A 5,099-nucleotide genomic window follows, 5' to 3' on the forward strand; every position below is an offset into this window, starting at 1 on the left:
GCTTCATTTTCCTCTGACCACTGACCAAGTGACCAGTCCGTGCGGCGCCGATGGAGAACTACTCGAGGGACTTGCTGCACGGCGTCGGCGGAGGCGATGACAGTGAGCACAAGGCGCAGCTCTTGGATTCACGAGCCGAGGTGGCGGACCTTAGCCTCGGGCTGTTGGTCGGGGGCGGTTCAGGATGGAGAGGACGAGCGGCGAGGGGCTCACCAGGTCCTCGTCGGTCGCGTGCATCCAGGAAGTGGCACCAACTATGGTGGATGCGGAGGCGGGGAACAACACTGATGTGCAGCCCTCGGCGGCCACGAAGCCGCAGGGCAATGGTTTCTCTCTTAATGGTGTCGTCATTTCTGGGAGCACTTTCCTTAGGAGCACTGCTGACACTTATGTTCCAGCTCTCGGCGACCCCACAAGGGAGTGGGAGTGGATTCCCTTTGAACAACATCAAGGAGGAGGAGGAGCCCATGGCAAAGCTGCGGGCAAGCTTGTTCCCATCCCAAGGTGATGTTTCCGTAATGCTATCTGTAATTCTGTATTTATCCTTATAATTTATTGTTTTTTTTGAAGAACAGACTCGAGCCAGCTCATGCATGGCTCTCGTGCGCTGGGTGTGCATACATCTCACTGGTAATTATTTTGCTAGTTAGGTCAGGTGTAACGAACATATTGTTTTTATTTATCTTGTATAATGGATATGAATTGTTTGTGAGACTCATTTGAGATTATTAAAAATAATAATGTCCGTTAAACCTGACCTAGCTAGCAAAATATTTAGCAGTGAGTTGTATGCACAGCTAGCACACGAGAGCCATGTCTGCGCTGGCTGGTGTCTGTTCTAAAAAAGACCATGGCTCTGCACCAGGGAAACCACTCCCACTCCCTTGCGGGGTCGTCATGGGCTAGACCTCAGTGCCAGCAGTGCTCCCAAGGAAAGTGCTCCTAGAAACGAAGACACCATTCAGAGGGAAACCATTGTCTGTCGGCCGCGGGGTCACCGGGGGTTGCACGTCAGCTCCATTCCCTATCTCCGCATCCGCCATAGTTGATGCCACCCCCTGGATGCATGGGACCTGGCAAGACCCTCGCCGCTGCTCCTCTGTGCCCCGAACCGCCCCCGAGCGACAACCCGAGGCTAAGGTCTACCACCTCGGCCCGTGAACCCAAGAGTTGCTCCTTGTGCTCGCTGTCGTCACCCCCGCCGATGCCACGTAGCTAGTCCCTCGAGTAGTCGTCCATCGGCACCGCACGTACTGGTCACTTGGGCACTGGTAAAAGGAATGAAGCTCTTGCACGGAGTCCTTCGCCACTTGGTCAGAGAGGAAGTTCACGTGCTCGTCTAAGAAGAACCAGCCACAGTGATTGACAGGAATCAATCACAATTCAAGCCAGCAACTCATGACACACGACAGGAAGCGAGAGAAAGAAACGAGCACATAGGAGGAGGAGAAAGAAGAATACGAGGATTGTGCAGCCGAGGAGGGAGGTGGGCGCCATTGTTGTCTGGTTGCACTATTCCTCTTTGCTCGACCCTGCCTCACACGACTAGGCTGAAACAATGTGCTCTCTCACAACACAAACATTTTGCTCCTATTTATGGCCCCCCTTATGCTTTCGAGGCATATAAGAGGGAGGTGGACGCCTCCCAACACATGTCATGCCAGGGCGGACGCGTGGCATGGCTCGCGGCGGAGCCGGGCCCAGAGCGGTAACACAACCGCTACAGCCAGACATCGCGCGGAGCCCGTGGCCTGGAGCGAACGGTGAGTCACGGGCATGAGGGGTTGTGGTTGCGCGGCCTCGGAGTGGTGCCTCCGCGCTCCAGTTTCTCCTCCTCTGGCTTGTCCTGACCGAGTAGAGGGAGGGGCTTATTGGCAACATCTGCGGTTAACTGCGTGCGACCAACGGACAATGACGATGCGGCAGCTCAGCGTGTGTACCTATCTATCTCTATCTATCTGTCTAGCCGCTTAAAAGACTACCGTCTTCTGTCTCGCGCTTCCTCTTTTTTGGCTACTATTTAATGCTTTATTTTGCGAGGAACTATTTAATGCTTTTTAATTAGAAGAACACATATCTTCAGGATGATAAACTATTCTACTACACGGCCTGGGCTAGAGTATGTATCTGCATCCACTTGTCAAACAAGTGTCTATCTAGTACTCAGAAGAAAAAAAACAAGTGTCTATCTACGTGTTCGAGGAGTGGCTATGATGATGATGGACCTTTTTTACGAGAAATCAAACACTCGAAGCTAAGCGCGGTATTGTTGTCATTTGCGGCCAATATCGCAACTATCTTATTACTTTACCGCATAATCTATACTATTGATGTTCGACTGCATATAGAGGCTGGGGCATCACGAGGTGGCACCTCGTGAGGCAGGCCAGTGCACACTTATCTTGTTTCCACATGCTCGGCTGCTATATTTGGTCCGCTTGAGTGGAAGTTGGGGCGGTGCCAGGTGAGAGGCGCCCCTTTCTCTTTGTTGTTTGCGACTTATGCCCAACTACATAAAAGCAATGAGGCACGGATGAGCAAACTGGAAAAAAAGACAACACAAAACAAATTATTGTATTAATCTACTAAACTATATGAATATTCAAACTGAGTAAAGTCACCATCACTGGACTTGGCATGTTCAGATGATCTAGCCAAGTAAAGAAGCTATTTTTAAAATATGCAATATTGGAAACTCAATGGATTAAGGAAAACATATCCTCTAAATCAAAGAAAAAGAAAGGGATGCTCAATCCATATTCACCACACATATATGTTAGAATTTAATGTGACAGCAAAGCTTCAATCGAATTTACACTGCAGTTGTCATATATATATATATATATATATATATATATATATATATATATATATATATATATATATATATATATACATGAACATAATGTTTGCAATATGCAATAAAGGGAACACAGTGGACTAAAGAAATTGTATCATCCTAATATAAGAAAAATAATGTGGCGCCCAATCTTGATTCACCACACATATATGTTAGAGCTTAATATTGCAGTACAGCTTCAACCGTATTCATGCATGTTTGTGGTTGTTGTATATATAAGCATGAAAATAAATATTGAAATAGCTTGTCTCTTTATTGTCTACACATATATCTAGGTTCACCACATATACTCTATCCATTTAATTATTATGTATTTTACTTATGGTCTAATTTATCACTTTATTTAATTACATGTACACCAAGCAATTGGTCATGTATAGATGAAATTAAATTCACCTTTTCTATATCAAATTGTACATCCACAAAGAGTAAACTTTCATGAGACAATGATTTCATCTAATGCAAGGAAACCTCATGGGAACTATGAGGTAATTAAGATGCTTGTCTGCCAGCTACGAATCATAGCTCACCGTGGAGAGTTTAGTCGACCTGTCAAGAAATCTCTGTATTCTCAGTCCTCAACCTTGTGGCCATCACCTTCCTCGTTCCGCCTGAACACATAACCTATTTATGGGTTTTCCAAAGATTTGAGCTAGCGCTGATGTTCCAAGAGATCAAATAACTTATCTATTACTTGTGCTAGTGCTGATGTTCCAGCCGTCCTGTGAGTTTCAGACAAGGAAAGAAAATGAATTAGCAACGGCTTGCTAATTTTGGCCTGGTTGACATGAAACAGTATTTGAAGAGGCTTAATAGGATAAATTATCTGTCAACTATTTGATTTATCTTGTAAAATCAGTCTACAAGTAAAATATTACACTTAATAATCATTTGTGCTAGGTCAGGTCCAATGCCGTGGCATATTGCACAGAGTTTGATCAATATTTTCCATGAATCAGCAGCCCAGATTTTTAATTTTTGTTGCACACCACATACAAAAGTGAACTGTTGCTCCACAAACCACAAAACAAAACTCTCCAAACACACAAAAGGCACACTGAAGATCATGACAGATTTAAGTAAGGGAGACATCAACAGATCGATATTCCTACTGTGGCCATTCCTACATGGATATCATCGCAAATCCCATTACGAATTGATGCGGCACCGATCATCATGGGCCTTCATCCCAGACACTAAGGTTTCACCACTATCGAGTTAGTTGACCGTATTTCTTTTCCCCACAAAACCAAGTTCTTGGGACAAAACAAACTTAAGTCTGCAATATACGCACACTGGACAATCTAGAACAATAGTAGACAAGAGGCTTTTTAGCTCACCTTCTGATTTCATGGTCACTTTCTTGTGAGCTCATCAAGAGTGAATACAGCCTGCAAAAACAACCATGTATACTGAATCAGTCATTATTCAGCATGAACACCACGAAAACTGAAAAGTTAATTTCACTGGCTTTTGCGAACCTTGACAGTAACTCACCAATCTCTTGATGTCTAGATTAGATAGAGGGATGAACCATTATTTTGTGTCTGCTGCACCTTACAAACTAAAATTGCAACCAACTTCCTCCTTGACAAGTAGCATCCACCTCCACGCTTCACTACCAAAACCAGAAATACAGATCTGGGAAACTAGAAAAAATAGATTTGTATGCCCTCGCGCTCGACGGCCTCGGTGACGTGGGGGGAGCGGGCAGGAGGCATTGGAGCCGCACCGGCGTTCAAGACGGCGCCGTGCATCGGCGACAGTGGTGGCTAGGGTTAGCCACGGGCGTAGGAGGAGGACCTAGGTCTGGCAGATCGACGGAGCCGATGGGGTTCTCTCAGGTGTCGCGTGCCGATGGGCGAGGAAAACGATTCTGGGATGGGAGGAGATGGTGGCATGCGAATGGGAGAGATGGGGAAGAGGCGGCGGCGGAGCTCGAGGTATGTGCGTTGCGAGGTAGGGTTGTGATGGAAGCGGAGAGGGGGAGGCCGCGTGTGGGGGAAGAGGGCGCGTGCGCAGGTGACTCGATGCAGAGCTTCCTTCGTAGGAAAGGAAACGCGATAGCTACATTTTTCTCCCCTTTTATTTTCTACGCGTGAAAAGTATATCCTGCGCGATAGTAAAATCATGAACGTGGCATAGGAGAGCGGCCGTTCTTCCCGCGACGCTTAATGTGTTCGATGGTGCCCATGCAAGTGGCAAGGAATCTTCTCCCCTTCAAAAGATATTTGATCTA

General features: G+C 46.4%; 1 long non-coding RNA gene across 1 annotated transcript; it reads right to left on the bottom strand.

The window, feature by feature from the left end:
* Positions 1-1,755: 1,755 nt before the first annotated feature.
* LOC123115391 (uncharacterized) lies at positions 1,756-4,811 on the bottom strand. The gene is made up of 5 exons (XR_006456603.1): positions 4,358-4,811; positions 4,201-4,251; positions 3,555-3,582; positions 3,391-3,471; positions 1,756-2,509 (listed from the first exon to the last, which is right to left on the bottom strand). It is a non-coding gene; the product is annotated as an uncharacterized lncRNA (long non-coding RNA).
* Between the last annotated feature and the right edge of the window lie 288 nt (positions 4,812-5,099).

Source organism: Triticum aestivum, chromosome 5B (genome assembly GCF_018294505.1).
Source record: "Triticum aestivum cultivar Chinese Spring chromosome 5B, IWGSC CS RefSeq v2.1, whole genome shotgun sequence".
NCBI classification, from domain to species: Eukaryota; Viridiplantae; Streptophyta; class Magnoliopsida; order Poales; family Poaceae; genus Triticum; species Triticum aestivum.